Source organism: Sus scrofa, chromosome 11 (genome assembly GCF_054392235.1).
Source record: "Sus scrofa isolate SSC_HxYL_T2T_F1_AM1 chromosome 11, Sscrofa_HxYL_maternal_Yorkshire_Landrace_v2.0, whole genome shotgun sequence".
Classification (NCBI taxonomy): domain Eukaryota; kingdom Metazoa; phylum Chordata; class Mammalia; order Artiodactyla; family Suidae; genus Sus; species Sus scrofa.
In genome coordinates, this window is record NC_139393.1 from 9,882,809 (window position 1) to 9,905,382 (window position 22,574).

General features: G+C 42.7%; 1 protein-coding gene and 1 non-coding gene across 2 annotated transcripts in view; one reads left to right on the forward strand and one right to left on the reverse strand.

Moving 5' to 3' along the window:
• The first annotated feature begins 4,079 nt into the window (after positions 1-4,079).
• KL (klotho) overlaps positions 4,080-22,574 on the forward strand; it is a 238,155-nt gene continuing 219,660 nt past the window's right edge. The window contains exon 1 of the mRNA XM_084981488.1: positions 4,080-4,281. The gene's annotated coding sequence lies outside the window, so the exon portion shown is untranslated. The remainder of the gene's footprint in view (positions 4,282-22,574) is intronic.
• On the reverse strand, positions 13,315-13,418 carry LOC146398518 (U6 spliceosomal RNA). Its single transcript, XR_014820146.1, has one exon. It is a non-coding gene; the product is annotated as a U6 spliceosomal RNA (small nuclear RNA).

The following is a 22,574-nucleotide window of genomic DNA, read 5'->3' on the forward strand; positions in this document are numbered from 1 at the left end:
AATGATAGAAGCTGCTGGAGGGAGCCAGGATGTGACATCGTGTTGTTCATCCTGTGAGACAGTCACTCGCGTCTGGAGAACCTCCAGACTCTGGGAGTCAGCTGGCCCAGAGCTTTAAAAGGGGCCGGGAGCTACTCCGGTGAGTGGAGAGGAGCAAATTGAGAAAAGCAAAGTGTATAAGGGAGAAATTCATCAAATGAAATTATGTTCACTTTGTCATCTCACCTTATTCAGGCCTCGTTAACACTTACAGTTATGGGGTGAGGCTGCACTGGTTTGGGCACCCTGGCGAGGAGCCTGAGTTCCCACTGTTAACAGACACAAGGCAGTTACGCTTCTGAATTTGGTAACTTGTTAGGTCACATGTTCCTCTTCACAGGGTATCAGCAGGGCGCTGTCGGGCTGGAGGGAAGGGAGGCAGAAGCCAGACTGGGTTAATAAGCACATGGGAAGTTGGGAAACTGACAGTGGAGACGGATTTGGCAAAGTTTGGATGAGAGGGCTCTTTTCTTAAAGGATAAATTAGACTTGAACATTTTTCCACATTAAGTATTCATGTTTGGGCTACCTGCCCACAGCACCCCTGAGCCGTATGACCTTGTGCCCGCTCGGACTCTCCCTGAGTGGAAAGGGGCCACCTCTTCACAAGTGACCGTCCACTGTGTGACCTGCCTCAGAAGCTGAGCCAAGCCCACTTTGGTTTTCCTCCTGGAATTTGAATTCAAGGACACCACAGTTTAGGAGTTCCGGTTGTGGCTCAGTGGTTAATGACCCGACGAGTATCCATGAGGACATGGGTTGGATCCCTGGCCTTGCTCATTGGGTTCAGGATCCGACATTGCCGTGGCTGTGGTGTAGGTCGGCAGCTGTAGCTCTGAATCGACCCCTAGCCTGGGAACATCCATATACCAGGGGTACAGCCCTAAAAGGACAAAAAAGAAAAAAAAAAAAAAAAGAAGAAGAAAAGATTGCACCTCTACTCTAGCCCTTCTTAATGCTCTTTATGCTTTGTTTTTCTCTATAGCACTCATCACTTTCTGGCATATCATATAATAGACTTTAGTAAGTTGTTTATCGTGTTTTCCTGCGTCAGAATGTGGCCCAGTGAGCTTTGTTCTCTGTTGCATCCCCAGGGTTTGGAACAGCAAGTTCTAACTACAGGCCATCAGTACATATGTACAGTGTGAATAAGGCATTCCCTTTTTATAAATGTTGAAACCAAAGACCGGGAAATTATACATTTTTCCACATAACACAGTTTTTTGATAGAGTTTGATTAGAACCCAGGCAGCGTAAATAGTTTCTTTGTTACAATGACATCAATATATATGCTAATCAAATCTTGAAATGCAGATTTAATTTTCATTTTAGAGCCTGTCTTCTCAGTAAGTTTATTTCTATCTTAGGAGCCTGTTTAGATCATTGTATTGTCAAATTATTAACCCTAACCTGTGTTGCATGTACCATTACCATAATCCGTCAAGCACAAACTCTTTCTTAATGGACTTAGTGGCCACATGTGGATCATGAATGACCAAAATTGTTTTACATTAAGATGACTTTTAGTTTCTATAAATAATATATAGACATAGTTGGGGAAATAGAATGTACAGAATGGCCTGCAGTAAAATGTCCCACACTCTCAGGATAATAAATCTCTAGAATCTATTCTCATCCCCCTACTTTCTCCTGAATCTCCCTCTTGGAGCTTTGCATCTTTCTGCCCAAGCTCTCATTCTGGACTTTCTTCTCTTAGTTGGAATCTGTGGCATAGATCTCATGCCTTCCTCTTAAATTATTTCCATACTTTGCTAGAATTCATCTTAAAGTAAATTCTTAGGAAAGTGTTATGGGAAGTAAACTTTGTGACTACTTGAAAAGTCTGATTTTTTTTTTTTTTTTAATTTTAGGGCCACACCTGCAGCATATGGAGGTTCTTAGGCTAGAGGTTGAATCAGAGCTGCAGCTGCCAGTCTACACCATAGACACAGCAACGCAGGATCCGAGCTACCTCTGTGAACTACAATGCAACTCACAGCAACGTCAGATCCTCAGCCCACTGAGCAAGGCCAGGGATCGAACCCACAACCTCATGGATACTAGTTGGGCTCCTAACCTTCTGAGCCGAAGTGGGAATTCCTGAAATTTTAAAAAATTTATTCCACATTCACATGTGTCATTTGGCCAGATGGAGGAGTCTCAGTGGCATTGTAGGACGACCCTGGGAAGAGGCTATGTATTAGTGTGGCTCTCTGGGAAATTCCACCTGCCACAGTGAGTGACTTAGCAACAGGGGTGCTTGCCTCTTTAAGTTTCTAGTTCCTCCTTTTTTACCTGCCCCCCCCCATCCCCACCTCCATTTTTCCTCTGAGCTCTAGAGCCTTTGGAAATGTCAACTTTTCTGACCCCTGACCCTTGACTTCTATTCCATGGCCATGTCAGCTCACCTCCCCTTGGCTTTCTTTTTGCAGTTCACTGCTACCCTTGGTCCATGTCTCCACACTTGAATTGTCTATGGAGTTGAAGGAGAAATAACGCTTGCAATTCGAGCAATCCCATCCAAAAAACAAATACAATAGAAGTAATTATCCTTCTCTGCCTGTAAAGTTTTCTATTTCCCCTTTCCTCTGCTTCAGTCACAGTATTTCCTGCTGCACAACAAAAGCAAAAATGAGACACTAAAGCTAGAACATTCAAACACAGAGGGCAACTAATTTAAAAGAAAATGGTTTGCATTTGAAGAGGCTTAGTTTCTCGGCAAAAGGATTTCAACTGTGGAGCTTCCTTCATGGACTGGTGTTTAGAGATCAGAGAATGAGGTGCAGAGCTGTTTGGAGCCCAAGGATGTGGTGCCACAACCAGGGGAGGTGAAATGAAAAACAGACCACCCAAACCAAACGTGGTGGCATTTTGTGAATGGAAAATGTGGCTTGGGAATCGGTGAGACAAGATATAAGGAATCTTATATAAAAGGGAAAATATAAAATAGCTGAATGTGTGCGGAGAGAGAAGGGATTTCTTGTATAAAAAGCCATGCTTTGGACTTCCCGTCGTGGCGCAGTGGTTAACGAATCCGACTAGGAACCATGAGGTTGCGGGTTCGATCCCTGCCCTTGCTCAGTGGGTTAACGATCTGGCGTTGCCATGAGCTGTGGTGTAGGTCGCAGACGCGGCTCGGATCCCTAGTTGCTGTGGCTCTGGCGTAGGCTGGTGTTAACAGCTCCGATTCGACCCCTAGCCTGGGAACCGCCATATGCCGCAGGAGCGGCCCAACAAATGGCAAAAGACAAAAAAAAAAAAAAAAAAAAAAAAAGAATACTATTGGTTTAAAAAAAAAAAAAAGCCATGCTTTGTGGTACCCATCAACACACACACGTAGAGAAGGGCTTGCTGGGTGTTGTCCTGGCCCATACCGCGCGCGACACACACACACACACACACACACACACACACACTGAGGGCTTGCTGGGTGTGCTGGGTGTTGTCCTGCCCCCCCCCCCACACACACGAAGGGCTTGCTGGGTGTGCTGGGTGTTCGGACTAGGGAGCTGAACACACACACACACACACACGAAGGCCTTGCTGGGTGTTGTGGAGCTGAACACACCCCCCCACCCCCCCACACACACACACGAAGGCCTTGTTGGTTGTTGTCCTGGCCCAGACTAGGGAGCTGAAGAGGGCAGGGATGCTGCACCAGGGCAGTGCCTTAGAAGTGATACCGTCCCCTCTGCCGGCCTGGCTGGACCACAGCACAGAATCCTGAGCCGCAAATGTGGAACCTGGGTAAGGGAATAGCTTGGGATCACCTAAAAGAGATTTTGTCAAAGAAAGTGGCCTGCGGGGGTAAGGGTGGCTCAGCAGTGAGAGCTGTGGGCGATTCCAAGAGCTGAAGTTGAGGAGGGGACCTGCACGGCACCTGGGAGAGGGGGAAGGCTCAGGAGGGAGACGAGGAACCCAGGGAAGATCCCAGGTAGCCAGGGATCCCCTGGGGGGGCGGGGTTCTCCCCGCGGCGGCTGCGCAGCTCGGGCGGCAGGTCCCACGCAGTGCGCAGCCTCTCTGCACACGGCCGGCCGCCATCTTGAGCTGAGCTGCGCGCGGGGCTGGTGCACACGGCACCCCCCCTCCCCCGCCCCCCGCCGCCTGCCTGTGGAGCTGAGGTGTCCGCCCAGCGGCTTGGCGCCAGGAGCCGCGTGAGGTACCGCGTGTGAGGCCTGCGCACGTGGTGCCCTGGGAGCCAGGGAAACTAGACAGAGCACAAAGGAAAAGAAAACAAAAAGGTTAGCCTCTATTTCCTTATCCAGATTGTTTCCGTTTCCCGGAAACTCTTAAAGCCGGTGCCCCCAGCTCTAAGGCCGCTGGTTGATGGTTTGTTCTTAGAGGGCTTCTGAGTGCTTTTCCGGGCGGGAAGGGCGCCTTCCTCAGGAAAGGTGCCCGCGGGCCCGGCCTTGGTGTCCGCGTGGCTCCTTCGCCCGGGGCCCCTCCCGCCGTCCGGCGGCCCAGTTGCCCCCGGGGATGCGCCCCTGCGCTGGGATGCGAACAGCACCGCGTGGGGGTTGTCGTTTTGCCCTTTGGCTGGCGTTGTGCCTCATCACGAGAAACATTCGAGACCCAACTCTTGAGAATCTTTACGTAATCGGCAGTGTTGTCTGTGTAAATGCCAAGGTTGACAAACCGCTCTCAGAAGTTTAATTAAAAACCGAGAAGGCTTATTTGGAAGTTGAGACGTGGCATTTTATTTGCTCTTAAATATGTTTACACATCGAAAGAAAATAATATGCTGGAGTCCAAGAGATACTGAACATGTATTAATTGATTCTTAGGGCAAAAGCGTAAGTGAATTCCAATGATGACAGTCTGAGCTAATTCAACTCAAATCCCTGCATAGCTAACAGTTGTCAAAGCCCTAACAATAGTCGCTCATGTCAAGCAGTAGTCTAAATATGAAACTTTAAAAACACTTAGAGCTTTTGCGATTGAGTTGTCCTATTATGTAAGGATTATCCAACAGGCGACATAGTTAGCAGTTAATTTTTCATAGATCAACTTGTAATGAGATTGCCAGACCAATACACTGAAACAATAAAATGGCAGTCTCATCATTCGAACAATTACAGCTGGGTGTATAAAACCGGCATTGTGTAAGGTCAGATTTTTACCGTCAGAAGGCTGTAGACATCCTTAGATTTTAGCGGAAAGCATCAGCTTCATTAATTACAGGAGTTCTATTGAGTTACTTATCAGAATATAATTAAATTTGTATCAACATTATATAAACATCAATTGCTGTGGATCTAGAGGATTAATACTCTGATCATATAATTATAGATAATACATGTGTGGTAAGGACAACTCTGATGTTGTTAAGAATAATTGCTGTCAGTATTTCTGATATTGAAACTTTTCAGACCTTCTAAAATATTGTTTTGGAAGCCCTGGCATTATGAAAGGATAGCAGAGAGTATATACATTTTATCATAGTTATATCTTTTATAGCATTTAGTTTCCTTGTGGTTATTTGTCAGGATCTTTATCCTTTGCTCCACCACCGAAAAAAAAAAAAATCTGAAAACCAAATCAGTTCATAGTGGCTTGTAAGGAGAGTTGTTAGCATGTTGGAACATACAGTTCAAAGTCAAACTAATATTGACAAGGTAAATTTTTGGCAAGTTAGGTAAAATTCTCTTTACTGGGGACAAGAGTTTATTTTGAATGAGTGAAAAAAAAAAATCTAGATTCTAGTGCTGGCTTGAGATCCTGAAAAAGGTATAAGACTTTCCTCAGCCTTTGATTCCTTATGTGTGAAATGGTTGATTAGACCCCATAATCTTTAATGTATCTTGCCATTAGGAAACATATTTCTCTGAAACAAAAAATGAGAAAGGGTTCATTATATACAAATACAGAAGAACTGCTAAGGCTCCTGATGGTACATGAAATGACCACCTCATATAAAACAACTTAGGCCCTAGGGCAGCTCTCTTAACAATATGCCCACTATTGTCCCTCTTTGTTACTTACTGCCCTTCAGTTCACTGGATGAAAAATGACACGTAAGAATGTCCCAGCCAGGAGTTCCCGTCGTGGCGCAGTGGTTAACGAATCCTACTAGGAACCATGAGGTTGCGGGTTCGATCCCTGCCCTTGCTCAGTGGGTTAACAATCCAGCGTTGCCATGAGCTGTGGTGTAGGTCGCAGATGCGGCTCGGATCCCTAGTTGCTCTGGCTCTGGCGTAGGCCAGCGGCTACAGCTCTGATTCGACCCCTAGCCTGGGAACCTCCATATGCCACGCGAGTGGCCCAAGAAATGGCAAAAAGACAAAAAAAAAAAAAAAAAAAAAAAGAATGTCCCAGCCATTACAGTACACCCCTAGAACTCACGTTCTGACCAGTGGTACCCAGGCAGCAGTTAGCCATCTTGAGGAGTACAACTATTTTTATAAGACATGTGAACCTCAGGCTTTGGACTTAGCGTGCTGTGGTGGGCTTCGGAGATGTGGTGTAATGTCACTTATGACCTTGGCACAGGTTAAAGCACCATGTATTTCTGAAGATAGTTCTCTGTATCATGATTTTTCTCCTTGGAATCATTTGCTAGTTCATCTCACCTCTATTATGTTCCTTGAGGATGTTGGCATCCTTTCCATCTGGATCCAGTGGCTACTTTTGACCCCACTATTTCAATGCCATATGTATGTCCTTCATCACTCTCTCTATTTATATACATATCTGCTAATATAAAATCTCCAAGTGCAAATGTAATGTACATTATATTGGCACTGTTTACCTGATATGATGACTCTTAGCCCCAGAATCTTGATGGTAATAGGAGAGTTAATTGAGATCTTTAATAAGATGTCTGGTTTGGGTTGCAAGAAAAAGTAAATCCCCAATTCAGTTTTCAGTTAAGCAAAAAAGAAAAAAAAAAGTGTATCACATATAACAGGAAGTCTGGCTCAAGAGCCCCAGTAGGAGTAAAGTAAGGACACAGGTTATATGGTTCAGCACCCTGGCTTGCCCTCATGGTTGCAAAATGGCTGCAGCAGTTCCTGTCACCACAGCATCTAGCTGCAATAATATCAGTAGAAGAAGGGATCTTTTCTGTGTGTCTCTTTTTGTTAGCAAAGATATTTTTTCCATACTGCCTCTCCACTCCCAGCCAGGTCATTGACCAGAATGTATTGATACTCATACCTTCACCAATTATTTGGTAAGAGGAATACAATTATCATCACTCATTTAATATCTTGTTTTACTTGAACAGTTTATTTATATAAACATAATAAGAGGTGTTGAGTAATATATAAATTATATAAATAACTTCTTTTTGTATGTAACAAAGCCAGAACCACATATTAAAGCTTTAGAATTATCTTCTGTCTGGAGGCTTTGTAAAGTCTGGAGAGTTGTAAATTAATTTTATGAGTGAGTCAGTTTTTATCTTTGCTATCAGCATTATTTTTTCTAAGATTCCCATATTTGTTAATATTCTTGGCCTGCCAGGAAATGAAATTCTTTACTATCTGTGGGGCTGGAATGTCATAAGTCCCAGAGCAGAAGTTTTTCTAGGAAGACTTTGTGGACATAACCTTGTTCTTTAACAGTGGACCTATCATATCTACTTAAATGGAATTTTTGGAATAAGTAATATTCAGTTATGTTCTGGTAAGAAAAGAACATGGTTGTAACTAGTAATTCCCTCCAGAGGTGGACAAGTTATATGAATTTATTTGGGCATATTAAAAAAATACTTACGAAATAGAAAATTTGGTCACAAAAAATAAGCAACTTAATAAAAGTACTTTCCACACTACTTAATTATCATTGTTTTGTAGGAAATGAATACATTATAATCCCCAAAATTATTATGTTAAAATTGTCTTGATATTATAATACATATCTCATGGGACAAGATCTCTCACATGATTTTTTTTTCTTTTTAATTTTGACTGTTCATTTGGGGCAAAATACTATGTTAGGAGTGCTTCATTCCAGTATATGAGTGGATATATCCTAAATTGAGGGTGAGAGATAGATAAAATATTTTTCTAATGTAGATTGAAGTAAAATATTAATCATAATGAAACCAGTACTCACAAACCTACTGGGAACATGTCTCCACTCTTGTTATAACTCACCTTTCAATTTATTGAAAATATTGAATTTATCATGCAATGTATTTATTAAATAAAAGTCCTTTGCCATGTGTGTGAATGTGTGTGCACACTGAGGGAGGTGGGCACTGAGGGAGGTGGGAAAGCCTTTAATGGTACCTTCAGGATCCAGGGTAGACAGTATTTCCTGCTACTAGTCTTGATTTTCTTTTATACTTCTAGACACATACCCAGCAGGATCTTAATGTAGTTAAATTTGCTCATAATGGCTAAAGAGAGAAAATGCCTCCTAGATAGCACATTATAATGCCCCTTCTGAGAAAAGAATTCCAGCAGAAGTGTGGACCTAATTGTAAAAACATTAAACTTATAAAAGCATGAAATTGCATCTTAGGGTGTACATGAATTAATATGCTCTTCATGCTGGAGGTTTTTCTGTATATATCACTGAGGCTCAACCACACAGTTACGCCTTTGTACCACTGAGGACTGCATTCCAAAGCCGTATCGTGTGTGCAAAACAAAACAAAAAAGGCCAGGAAAAGAAATACCCAGAATTTTGGGCTGGTGCGGGAGTGAAGGATACTTTATAAAGGTTGCTTTTCTCCTAGATTCCTACTTCTGTGTTTTCCTCTGAAGGGGAGCTCAGCTATTTCTTGTTGACTGACAACCCCTGGGAATATGTGGGGCTTGCCTTTCTGGGCCTCCTAATCTATGTGAAACTCATATATTCTTACATCCAGCTCAAGGCCAGACCAGATGGCCTAGCACCACACAGACAGCCATGTCCCTGCCACTTAAGCCCAACTGCAATGTCAATTTGTTTGCAAAAGACTATCCCGGTACTGCACTTCAAAGCAGCATTGCTCTGTGGAGTGGAGTAAACTGTCTCTGAACTCACTAGAAAGCACCTCTGAGATCTGTGGTTTCTGAGCATGTTGTGTTGTTAATATGGGAAGGCAGAGGGAAAAAGAGCTAGATCTTGCTTATGTAGCAGTTTCTTATTCTTTTGACTTTAAATAGGGGTAACATTTTTTGGCCAGCACTTTGAAAATGGCCATTTCTAGAAAATGGTCCTCTAGCATTTGTGTAAATGGAAGGTGACCCATTCGCTTTCCAATGACCTTCAGGGAGCTCCATCTTCCAGAGGTGGGAAGGGGCCTTAGAATCAGAAAGAGTAGACTTCTAGTCTCAGCTTTGTGATCTTGAGCAAATTCCAAACAATTCTCATTTTTCATAGGAGTTCTGTTCTATAAAGTTTCTATGAACCCTGAATTAACAGATACTGAACCACTGCTTCTGGGGGAAATACTGGGGCTAGTTTCCTATGAGCCTCTGGGCACATCTTTGTCAACTGATCAATACATGCCCTTGTTTTATGTGTGTTTCTGTTTAAAGGCACCTTATTTAATATGAATTGTTGATTTATTAACATTAGACTCACAGCCACCAGGGCTGTAGCTCATGCCTGAAGGAAGCTTATCTAACACATGTATTTTCTCTGTAAAGCACATTCCAGCCTTCTTGTATGTAGGAACACCAAATAGCACCTCAGCACTACATTTGGGGGTCAAATAAACAGTGAGATCACTAGCAAAAAGCAGAAAAATGCAAAAAAAATAGTAGTAAATTGACTGTGAAAAGGACACACTATTATGAAAACAATAACAAGAAGGCAGATCATTGCCTTGTTCAGCCTCAGCTGGATCGATCGTGTCAGGCAACTTAAATTTTTGCTGCTCTGTGCATGACCACAGATGACCATGCAATGGCAAGTTTTGATTCAGGGCTACAAGTAAATTTTGAGTAGGTGAATTCCTAAATATGGAATCCGGAAGGACTGAGGATCAGCTGTACTTAACCCCTGTGGACCTCTGTTTTCTCTTGTATGAATTAGAGATTATACAGTTTATTCTGGAGGGTTGCTGGGAGGAGTGAATGAGAAGAAGTTTTCATAGCACTTGGCACATGTCAGGACCTCCTATGCATTGGTTCCTCCTCTTTATTTGTTTATTTTTTTGTCTTTTTAGGTCTACACCGGAGGCATATGGAGGTTCCCAGGCTAGGGGTTGAATCAGAGCTGCAGCTGCCAGCCACATTGACAGGCACAGCCACGCCAGATCCAAGTCACATCTGCAACCTACACCACAGCTCACAGCAACGCCGGGTTCTCAACCCACTGAGCAAGGTCAGGGATCGAACCTGCGTCCTCATGGATGCTAGTCATATTCATTTCTGTTGAGCCACAACGGGAACTCCCATTGGTTCCTTCTTTTGCGTCTTCCTCTGCTTTCTCTCTAGCCTTGACTTAGGACCCATCTTGCTCTCCACCTGCTTCTGTCCTCTCAAGCACCCTCTCCTGCATCCTTCTAATCCCTGTCTGCCTCCTCCTGGGAGGCTGGGTTAAGACTCAGCTTTGCTAAGAAGATTTCCAGGTGATCTTGTGCCCATGCAGCTTGTACCACCCCCATTAAGGTGGTAACTCTTTGTCTGAAAGTGGCTTTTGGGGTCTTGTTTCCTCCTACCTGGTAAACTTTTGTGGTAGGAATCATGCCTTCAGTTTTTCCTGTTTCTCACGGCACAGACACCACAGCTGGGGCTTTGAAAGTACTCCATAATTAATAGGCTGAAGAAAGAAACACAAACCAACCAGGCTGAGTTTTCTGTCTGGCACGTGCTTGCCTGCTCAGTGTAGTCTAGGCTAAGAGTCCCAACTGACTTAGGTACTTGATTGGCACCAGTGTCATGTGGTCTGAGGGCCGTATATTATAGTTTCTCACGGGTTCAACTCGTCAGAATAGAGATGCATCACAGGGAAACGGGCAAGGAGGACAGAAGCAGCCTCAAGTATGTGGTCCAATACGGCCATTCCTTTTGGCCCCAACAGATGCACAATCGAAGGTATTTTGGATTGAATCATACAAATATTCTACTTGCTGATCCATTTTTCCATCTCTCTACTTCATGTAACTGTGTAGACAGACCTTGTTTGGTATGACCTTGGTAGTCTTTGATAGCTTTCTGCCTGTGCCTATCAGACCTGGAATCACAGCCATTTTCTCAAGAAGCGCTGGCTTCTTTTAGAGAGAAAGGGTAACTCAGGACCGCTAGAGGGATGTTCATTTTGTATCTAGTCCTTTAAATTAACAGAGCTAAGGGACAAACAATTGTATATGTGATAAAATACTTAATGATTTCTTTTTCCTTTTTTTGTTCTGCTTTTATTTATTTATTTTTTTTTTAGTGCTGCACCTGCAGCATATGGAAGTTCCCAGGCTAGGAGTTGAATCAAAGCTGCAGCTGCTGGCCTACACCACAGGCACAGCAACTCGGGATCCGAGCCACATCCTGAGACCTACACTGCAGCTCACAGCAGCATTGGATCCTCAGCCCACTAAGCGAGGCCAGGGATCGAACCCTCATCCTCATGGATATGAGTTGGGTTTTAACCCCACCGAGTCACAGCAGAAACTTCCCAAATACTCATGATTTCATATTGATGATACCAATGAAACTTTGAGACCATAAAGCTTTTGCTTAACCTTTTCTCTATTATGTCACTATCTCCTTTCATCCACACCAAGAATTATGGTTCTTAATGACAAAAAAGAAAGATAAAATAAATCATAATCACTTTTTAAAAGCCTGTAATCACATAGCACAGTCTCGGGATAACAATGCTAAAACCCATATGAACACTGAAAATAAAAATTTTTTTGCATATGCTGTCTCCATTCTTCCACCATTAAAAAAAAATAGTTAATACAAAGTCTGTATTGCCAGACCATATAGGCATTCCATACTATATATACTCTCTCTTTCTGAACCCGCATTTAGTCTCACTCAGTTCTGCAGGTTCCTCTGTGTTGATAGCTCATCATCCATCTAATGTCTGTAGTTATTTTGCTTTCTGAAGCTCATTCTCTAATTTTTCAGACAAGGATTGTGGGAACATTCCTTGAGTTCTTGCAGAGTGATAATAGTGTGTCTTTTATGCAAGAAAATCAGTTTTGCTTTTCATAAAAGCAGTGGCTTACATTTTCATTCCTTGTGAGCTACGTCCTCTTTTTTCTATGTGCTGAAACACCTCCCTCCCTTCTCCCTAGCTTCCTACCTTCCTTCTGTCCTTCCTCTTTTTCTCTATCACTCTCATTCTTTCTTCCTTTCCTGCCAATAATTTTGTTAGATTAGCTGTTGGTCATTCAGGGTTGATACTCTCAGGTGCAAAGTGTGCTCTTTTAATGTATGATTTCAACTTTATTTTTATTTCAGGAAAGTTTTCGTGAATTATAGTCTTTAGCATTCATTCTGTTCTCTCACTTTGGTTTTATTCTTCAGAGACTCGTATTATCTGCATTTTTGAGCGTCAATTTTTGTCACTTTCTGTCAAATCCTTGTTATCTCTTTCATTTATTTTTTTTTTTCGATTTCCCTCTATCTTTTATGTCCCTTAAGGCACTATTTCCTGTGTTTCTTCTAGTTTAGTCTTTAATTCTGAAATGATTTTTAAAAATTATTCTTTCCTGTGTTCTCCAGCCTCATTTCTGCATTTTTCAAATTCTGATTTGGGTTTTCTTTCATGACATGTATTTTTCTTAACATCTTCTATCATTTTGAAGTAGTTATAGTTTTGACCTTTGTGGGCATGTTTTTCTATCGTGCTCTTGGTCTATAGGGATGTTATTCTGCTCCTTTTCCTTTTTTGTTTGTGATAAATCTGCATAGGATTTGACCTTGAGGATTTTCTGTTGTCAGCTTTTTTTTTTTTTTGGTCTTTTCTGGGCCATGCACCCATGGCCTATAGAGATTCCCAGGCTAGGGTTCTTATTGGAGCTGTAGCTGCCAGCCTACGCCACAATCACAGCAATGCTGGATCCAAGCTGTGTCTGTGACCCACACCACAGCTCACGGCAATGCCGGATCCTCAACCCACTGAGCAAGGCCAGGGATCGAACTGGCAACCTCATGATTCCTAGTCGGATTCGTTAACCACTGAGCCATGATGGGAACTCCCTGTTGTCAACTTTTATGTAAATTTAGTTTTCCTAAAATTTTAGGATGAGATAGCGTTCAAAAAGTTCTAATTTCAAAAGAATGCCCACTTCTGTCATTTTTATGTAGTTCAGAAAATTTTGATGACTTGCTTTCTGAGATTTCCTGGATCTGTTTCCTACCCGTTTTGACCTAGACCTTTTCGTTAAAAGCATGAAATGATTTATGAATTTAACTGTTGTTTTTGCACAGGGGCCTTGCTAATCTCTATATTGTTCCCCTTTTTAGTTATATGCTGCCAAAGCAAGCACAGCTATAGCCTGTCAACAAGTTTTGTTGCCCAGACAATCAATTCTTCCCACAGAAATGCAAATCTGATGATTTCATCTCTATCCCCATCCTGACTGGGGCAGAGTTGGAATAAAATCCAAACTCCTTGTTACAGCCTAAATGCTGTGCATCCCCTGGCCCCTTGTCTCCTCTGATCTCATCTGAGCCTGTCCTTCTCAGCCCCATCACACCATCTAGACTTTTCTCTGCTTCTAGTACAAGCTTGTTCTACCCCAAGGCCTTTTCACTTGCCATTCCCTTTTCTTGGAACTCTCTTCCCTTAGTGCTTCAGCTCTTCGTATGTTTAGTGCTTTCTCATCCTTCAAATATCAGCTCAAATGTAACCTTTTCTGAGACTAAACCGCCATGTTTAAAGTGGCCCTACTCCCCCAGTTACAGTCACTGTTCATCCCATCTTCCTCTTATTTCCATCTTAGCACTTGTCACAGTCAGAAATTTTCTTCGTGTTTTGTTTACTTGTTTACCACACACTCAGGCCAGCAGTCTTGCCTGCCGTGTTTTCTGCTGTGTCTCCAGTGCCTTGGATAGTTGTGACACATAGTCATTGCTCAATAAATATTTACTGAAAGAAGAAACAAATTCAGTTCGTCTCTCATCTACCTTCTTTTCAAAATCTTGACTCACTTGGCTGCCTCCCTCTACACATTTTCACAATTAGTCACTTCCTAGCACATGTAGCTGCCTTTCCTAGGACTTATATTCATTTATTCTGTTACTTCATCAATTCACAATTACATCTGCTCACTTCTCTCTTCTGTGGGCTCCGTAAGGGAGTCGTATGGCATCTAAAGGACAATGGAAAGTTGGTGGCAGGGGTGGTAGAAGTGCCTTCTGCAAAGGTGGAGCCAAAGTGAATGGCTCAAGCCAGTGCCAAGTCTCATCCAAGTCCACCTGGTGCCCTGAATGCAGGAATCCTCTGAAGTGAGCCCTCATGGCTTAAGTATAATCCTTAGGGGCCCCTTTATCCATCTGTACCTCACACTTGCTCTTTGAACAGCGGAAATGTTGTTGAAAGTGGATTCTGGGAGAAGAGTGCCATGAATCACCAACTTTATTTTTCACTCTTCACCTTTTCAGCAGGGGGCTCTTGCTGTGTTCTCAGTGCATCACCATGGATGGTGGATGAGAACCTGAGAATGCGTCTCACTGAGGCCCCTGAGGGTCTCTGAACAGAGACAGGCCTTCCCCCCCACTTCTCAAGCAGGAGCTTCCCTGTGTTACACCCTTAACCACTAAATGGGTGAAGGACGCTCAGCGTTCGTGGAATTTTCTAAGCACTGGCTGCTGCCCTGGATGGACAAGGCATTTTGGAAGTTGGTATTAGACCTTCCAACTTCTCCCATACCTGTCCAGTTTCATTGTCCTTCCCTTATCCTGCTGCCTCCTTGGCCTCTCCATCCTTGGCCACTGACACTAGGACCTACACCACTCCTGTCAGGCTGGTCAGGTCAAAGCATGGATATTCTCTGGTCAAAGAACCCTGCTCTGGGAGTTCCCTTCATGCCAAATACTTGCCCCACTGATTGTTAAAATTTCACTCACTTCATCAAACAACCCTTAAAAGTATCACATTTCATAGTCTTGGGGTCAAATCTAACTCTTCCTCCTCTTTTCCTTCCCTTTGCCTCACAAAATTCCCATGGGAGCTATACCGCTGATATCCATGGCCACACCTTGAGCTTGAAGCACTGGTCCTCAAACCTGTTTGGAAAACTATGATATAGTATTCATTCACTTTTTAAGATCTAAATACCAACTTTTGGACTAAAGTAGACACTGTCTTATGCTAATCTCTAGTCTGTGGACTAGAGGCAGAAAGATACCAGTAATATAGGAAAAAATGTGTTTTGAGAAATCTTAGATTAAGAAAATTTATCCATGAACATAGTTCTCCCTCCTCCAAATGCTGACTAGGGCTTTATGAAATTCTGGTAGTGGAGCCTGTTGGTGGACTTGTGAAATAAGACAGTATTTTAGGGAGGGAGTGGACAGGAGAAAGAATAACATGCATTAAACACCAGCTGTGGATCAGTGTTGGGGGCTTCACAGGTGGGCCCAGAGGACTGGAGAAGGATTAAAATAGCCAGCGTGTCCTAGGAAACTCCATGACCACATTCTTACCCTGGAGGAAATGTGAAGAGGTTGAAAAGCTAGCACTTAATAATAATGCCACACTACACCCAGCATTTAGTTTTTTAAACCATTTTATTGGGATATGGTTGAGATACAAAAAGCTGGATATAATTAATGTATACAACTTAATGGGTTTGGAGAAGACTGTACACCTGTGAAACCATCACCATAATCAATGCCAGAACCATATCCATTACCCCCAAAAGTTTCCTCCTGCCCTGTTTGTTTATTCACTCATTCCAGCACTGTTTTAAGTGGTTTATGTATTTTAACTCATGGAGTCCTTACAACTTCCTTATGAGGTAGGTGTACCTACACTAGTTCCATTTTACAGATGGGAAAACTGAGGCAGAGATTTGCCAAAATTTAGTTAGTAGACATGAGATTTGCGGAGCCTATGTTGTCTTACACAGTCTTGCTGAGAACCTGCCCTGCACATTTTCCACTCCTTCAGTAAGTCGTGTGTGTGTGTGTGTGTGTGTGTGTGTGTGTGTGTGTGTGTGTGTGCGCGCGTGTGTCTGTCTGTCTGTGTATGTGAGTGAGCCCAGGGGTTAGTGCTATGCTCCAGCAGCATTGTGACTTTGTTTTGCTCACTACTGTGTCCTTGCCCTCAGCACAGCGCTCAGAAAATGTTGGCTCAAAGAAAGACTAAACTTAGACTTTGCTGAGTGCAGAGCTCACATTACTCCTTTGTTAGTAGTTATTTCATGGTCTTCGTTATGACCTTGTTTTCTTTTTTCATTTGAGTGAAAAATGATTTTGGCATTTAAATAGCATGACTTCATTATTGATATTTTTAATCTGCCCCCACCATCAATTCCCTTTTTGGTATTTTGTCACTACTAATATATTTAGAAACATCTGTCTTTTTAGTTTTTTCCCTGCTTTTTGAATCTATGATGCATTTTTAACAAGGATTAAGTATTCTGTATATGCAAAATAGTTGTATTTTTTATTTTAGTTTATCTCCACTCCATAATAGAGGTTAAGAGTATACCCTTTTGATAACAAAGAACTTTCTTACTATCTTTTTGATTGAATAGGCAAAAAAACCCCACCGTAATTGTGTGAAATGGTCTGATTTAGAAACCAATTATGAGGAGCATAATTGTCTACTAATGAAATATGCATGTAAGTCCTTGGTTTGCTGCTTCTAATGTCACTGTAGACAAATGTGTAGCCAGAAGTAACTTGCATAAAGTAAACTGAAAGCCAACCATTTCTAGATTGTGTCTGAAAATCCCAGGACAGCCAACAACTCAGAACCAAAAATAGTCTCTAATTTCTCCTGCAAATGTCTTACCATTTCACCGTGTGTGTGTGTGTGTGTGTGTGTGTGTGTGTGTGTGTGTGTGTGTGTGCGTGCACGCAAAGGATGCTTTCTGATCTGAAATTAAGGTTCATTTGCTCCTCCTTTCTGGCTACTAATAGTTATCAGAGAGTCAGTAGGTTTCTCTGGACTTGAGAGCTGAAGCTCTGAGGTTATTTTTTATCGTAAGGATGCAAATGGACAGAGAGCCCCCTAAGTTTCCTTAGGAAGTGCATTGTTAGGAATCATCTCGTTGCCCACCTCAGTTTCCATAGGTTGTGAATGATGGGACCAGGCAGCCCAACATGCTGGTCCTTTTGCTCTCAGAGTGTCAACAGGGAGAAGATGGCAGGGAATGCTTCTGAGCTCCCTGTCTCTTCCTCATTAGGGTTCGTGAGCTGCTTGCTGCAGCCTGGGTAGTGGGGCAGAGGCGGGTCAAGCTGCACAGCCTAAGCAGGGCAGCAGGGCGAGTCTCCTTGGCTCTAAATGTCCAAGGGCAGGATGCTGGACTCTGATGGCCCCTGGCCTCCAGATATTTGCCTCGCTCATGCCTGTAACATCAGAGCAAATTCTCCTTGTCTTAAGGCCAGTCAAGCTTGTGTCACTGAAATTATCCCTTGTGCTTCCTTCCCCCTCCTACACTGCTTCAGTCTCCTTACTGGATTTTATTAGTTCTAAGACATGTTTTTGGGGGGTTGTATTTTAGCATCTCTGAAATTGGGATGCATCTTAAAATCATTGTTGTCGTAGTTTAGTTGGCAGTGTTGGGACATAAATTAACTGTGTGCTCTATAATCTTCGATGTCTTAGGTTGAGGAAATATCAGTCGTAGCACATCTGCGGGCTCTGCAAAACCATCCCCTTTTCCAGCCCTGTCATCTGACACCCCTCACAGAACTGTCCCAAAGAACATGCTGTGCATGACTTCTGACCCCAAAACATGTGCTGTACTTTCTTGCCAGGCCATCTTTGCTCCTGATTTTCCTCTGCTTTTGATGCTTTTCCCATAACTGTGTGTGGAAATCCATCCCATTCTCCAGGGTCCATGTCAAAGACTCAGGCCAAGCTGGAGAGTCCTCTAATTATTCCCATCCAGAAATCATCCCTTCCTTCTCTAAAATCCATATGGAGATCTCTTCCTGCCACTTTGTAGTACTTAGAGCACTTGAAAAAAACTGATAACCAAATTACGTCTTTTTCTTAATAATTTTTTTGGTCTTTTTCTCTTTTTAGGGCTGCACACACGGCATATGGAGGTTCCCAGGCTAGGGGTCTAATCGGAGCTATGGCTGCTGGCCTACACCACAGCCACAGCAATGCCAAATCCGAGCCATGTCTGTGACCTACACCACAGCTCACAGCAACGCCGGATCCTTAACCCAGGGATCGAACCCGCAACCTCATGGCTGCGCCATGACAGGAATTCCAAATTTTTATTCTTACTTTTCTTGGTATTTGTAAGCAAAGATACATTTAAACTCTCAAACAGTTGTTTTTTCATGGGTAATTTGGTAAAGGGTGTTTGGCCAGACTGTAATTCAGATGCAGTACCTGCTATTAGGTTTATGTGAAATCTTTCTATTTAAGGATCAACTAGAGGACAGGAAAATATGAGTCATTAAGAATACTTTTTTTTTGTCTTTTTTTGTCTTTTTTTTGGCTATTTCTTTGTGCCGCTCCTGCGGCATATGGAGGTTCCCAGGCTAGGGGTCCAATCGGAGCTGTAGACCCCAGCCTACGCCACAAAGTCACAGCAATGTAGGATCTCAGCCGCGTCTGCAACCTACACCACCGCTCACGGCAACGCTGGATCCTTAACCCACTGAACAAGGCCAGGGACTGAACCTGCAACCTCATGGTTCCTAGTCGGATTCGTTAACCACTGCGCCACAACGGGAACTCCAGGAATACTTTTAAACATTTTATAATTTATTCTGAAAAGTCCACACGCATATTTTTTCAAGTTTAAAAATTGAAGAAAGATAATTTTTTTTTTTTCTTTTTGGGCCTCACCTGTGGCATATGGAACTTCCTGGGCTAGGGGTCAAACCAGAACTGCAGTTGCCAGCTTACACCACAGCCACAGCAGCACAAGATCCAAGCCACATCTGTGACCTACACCACAGCTTGTAGCAACACTGAGTCCTTAACCCATTGAGCGAGGCTTGGATCCAACCTGCATCCTCTTGATTACTAGTCAGGTTCTTATCCTGCTGAGCCACAATGGAAACTCCTAGAAATGTTTAAAAATGTTATCCTTCTGCAGTTTTCAGTCCCATTCTCCAATGTCTAGGCCTTTCAATTTTACTATTGATGGGGTGAAAGTAAGATAGCTAATCCAAAGTATGGGCAGGCTTGTCTTAAGTGCTAGGGTGAAAATACGGATTTAACTCCGAGAAGATTCTGAAATGAGCAGCATGGTAAAGCATTGTTCTCGTCACAGCTTACAGAGGTCTTGGACACTGCCATTACTTAAGGTGGGAGGCAGGGAAAGCCCTCAGTATGCACTCAGCTCACAGTTCCAGGGCTTCTAGGTGTGGGGCAGAGGAGGAACACTGATGGCTGGTGAAAAACAGAGGCCTGGCAGGGACTGTCCCTAAAGTGTACAGAAACGAGTAGGGGTATTCCCTGTCCTGGCTTAAAGAAGTGAGAAGTGTCAGGGTTTGAGACTGAGGCACACAGGGAAAGGACCACAGCAAAAGTAGATAAATGTGACAGAGAGATGGTTTTAGGAGAGTAAAAGATGAGTTCAACCAGGTCTCTAAAGAAGTCTGCACCAGTGTACCTTTAGCTGAAAGCCCTTTAAGCTGTTATCAGTCTGTCTACCAGAGTGTGAATGAGTCTTGTATCCTTTCCATAGAGCAGGTTTTAGAAGGTGGGTGCAGGCAGCACTGAGGCCTTGAGGGGAGAGGGTTGCTGCTGTGGGAGGGGAGGGTGGTAGGGCAGGAGGCTCCTTCACATCTTCCCGAAGCCACCCTGGAGGCTTTTCCTGTGGCCAAGGGCTGCCCTGCTGGGTGACTTGGGAACCACTAGAAGCCGGGCTCCATCTCTAGCACCAGCTTGCAGGAGTCCCTGTGATGCATGGGTAGGGGACAACTTATGCTTGCCTTTGGCCTTTCTGTTCACAGCATAGCTTTTGCAGCCACACAACTTGCAAATGCTGGGTTTGCCCTAGTCACTGCTGTAGCCATCTTTCTACAGCCCCACAAAGTCTTATTTACACCAGCGATGCAGCACACAGAGAAGAGTCACTGGCACATCAGGGAGAAACTGGCTTTCTTTTTATTTCTGCTGAAGATACCAGAGTTAATATTGCACCACAGGGTGGGAGCCTTTGTTATCTGGCAAATAGGTATTCCGGTGTGTTCTCACTGCCTGTCACTTAAGATTCATCTCCACAGGAAACTTCCAACCAAGCAAAAGGATTGTTTTCTTACTCCCTTAGGTTTTAGCAATATTGAATCATTGCATTGATCTATCTTCTTATAATTGGTTTTGTATCTTTTAAGTGAAAATAGGATCTGTGGCCTTATTGCATATCCTAAGAACCTTCTCTTGTTTTCAAAGCCAGCATGGAAACGGTGACATACATATACTGTTCTCAAAAGACCTCTTGTCTTCCCCAGAAAGACTTACCGGCCATGTAATTTCTTAATTCAATGCCAGAGCAATCACACATCTGTTGAGCATCTATAATGGACTAAACTCTGTGCTGGGCACAGGGGATACAAAGTCCAATAAAGAGCCATCCTAGAATTTCATTCATTCATTTATTCAGCAAATCTCTGTACTTGGTAGTGGCCACACCACAATGAGTAAAATAGAAAATGTTCCTTCCCTCAGGGAGTTCATATCATAATGGGGGCAGGAAACAATGTAATAGCAGGTGGTGATACATCTTAGGAAGAAAAGTAGGTAAGCACAGAATCTGTGTGTCCTGTTGTAGATGAGTGGTCAGGAAGATCTCTCTGAAGAGATGGCATGTGGGTAAAATTCTGAGTAAATAAGGGAGTGAGCCTCTGTTACCTGGAGAAATATGCCAGACAGAGAGGGGAGCAAGTGCAGAGGCCCTGGGGTGTCTGAGCCATAAGAAGATGGTGTGGTCCTGCTTAGTGAGCAAGGTGGGAACAGCAGGAGGGGAAGGTCAAAGATCCAGGCCAGATGATGCAAGGCTTGGAGACCACATATGGACTTGGATTTTATGCTGTTGCATTTTAATGTCTGCATTTGGATTTTTTTTTAGCATACGGGATTTAAAAAAAAAAATCTTATTGCTGAAGCATAAGAAATACACAGAAGCATAAAAAAATTTGAAGATGCCTGTATAACCATTACTCAGGTTGAGAAATATAATTTTACCTGCACCCCCACCCTAGAGTCTTCTCCCAGTCACTGTCCCCTTGCCACTCTCTGACTTCTAGAACCATTGAATGATTTTTGAACTTCTTATAAATGAAAGCATACAGTATATGGTCTTTTATGTTTGGTTTCATTCATGCAATAGTACGCTTGTGAGAATCCTCAAAAGTTGTTTTATGTTGTAATTGTTCATTGCTATTACTATATAATACTCCATGCATGAATACTCTACTCTTTATCCACGTGGGTTGTTTCCATCTATTGTCTATTACAGATACAGCTGCTGCAAGCATTCATGTGTGTGTCTTTCAGTATATCTGTATGTTTCTATTGGGTATAAATCTAGGAATGGAATTTCTGGCTCATGGGATATGTGTGTGTGTGTATATATATATATATGAGTATGTATGTATGTATGTACGTAATATGTATGTTCAGTTTATATGTATATTCAATCTCATTAAATATTGTCAGTTTTCCGAAGTGCTTGTATCACATCTCACTCCTACTAGCATTTTATGAGCGTTCCAGTTGCTTTATATCCTTGCCAACAATGAGAGGGTTTATTTTCTTTGTTTTAGCTGGTTTGTCTATAATGGTTTTGCCACTGTAATTTTAATTTGCATTTTACTGGTCCCTTGTGAGGTTAAGTACCTTTTCATATGTTTATGAACCTGATTAGGACATCTTTTGTGAAGTACCTGCTGAAATCTTTTGCCCAGTTTTTTTTTTTTTTTTTTTTTTTTTTTTTCCTGTTAATCGTATGTCTTATTAAAAAGTTTGTAGGAGCTCTGGGAGTTCCCGTCATGTCTCAGTGGTTAACGAATCTGACTAGGAACCATGAGGTTGCAGGTTCGTTCCCTGGCCTTGCTCAGTGGGTTAAGAATCCGGCCTTGCCTTGAGCTGTGGTGTATGTAGGTCAAAGATGTGGCTCGGATCCCTAGTTGGTGTGGCTCTGGCTTAGGCCGGCAGCTACAGCTCCGATTAGACCCCTAGCCTGGGAACCTCCATATACCGAGGGAGGAGCCCAACAAAGTGGCAAAAAAAGAAAAAAAAGTTTGTAGGAATTCTTTGTATATTCTGGACATAAATCCTTGATTGGATATTTATATTGCAAATATTTCACTCACTCTGAAATATTTTCATCCTCTTACTGGTGTCTTTTTTGGGAAATTTTAACATGTCTCTTTTATTTTATTTATTTATTTATTTATTTTTCTTTTTTTTATTTTATTTTCCGACGTACAGCAAGGGGATCAACTTATCCTTACATGTATACATCACATTTACAGTTTTTTTCCCCACCCTTTGTTCT